Raw genomic sequence first — 541 nt, 5'->3', positions numbered from 1 at the left:
AATATGTTGTGTTTGTGTTGTGTCATCCTGATCAAGATGGTGTTGCCCGTCTCTCCAACATATTGGGCTCCACATTGATTACAGGAAATGAGGTAGACACAATTTTTGCTGTGCACTGTACTTGAGCGATGAGTGGTGAAGACTTCCTTGGTAAATTTGTTTTGAATGTGTTGTTTTTGTTCCATGTATTGTCCCTGATGTTTAGGTTTTCCCTGCTGGAGAGGATTGAGTTTGGCCCTGACCAAATAGTCTTGCAGGTTTTTGCTTTTCCTGAAAGCTGCAATGACTTTGTGGTCTCTGAATCTTGGTGTTTGTCCCAATATTTGCATAAAATTGGACCTTATCTCCCTGATGAGCTTCACAGAGACAGAGGAATATGTCAGGACGAGCGGCACGCTGGTGCCTTCCGCCCGGGTTCCTATTGTGAGGTAGGATTTAAAAATCCTCCTCAAAAAGGACCTTTTATAACCTCTGTTCCTGAGTGCTCTAAAGAGGATTCGTGTCGCTTCCACGAAGTCCCGTTCTCGGGTACATATGCGAC

Source organism: Silurus aristotelis (genome assembly GCF_946808225.1).
Source record: "Silurus aristotelis genome assembly, chromosome: 3".
Taxonomy (NCBI): Eukaryota; Metazoa; Chordata; class Actinopteri; order Siluriformes; family Siluridae; genus Silurus; species Silurus aristotelis.
Note: the sequence above shows the minus strand (reverse complement) of the source record.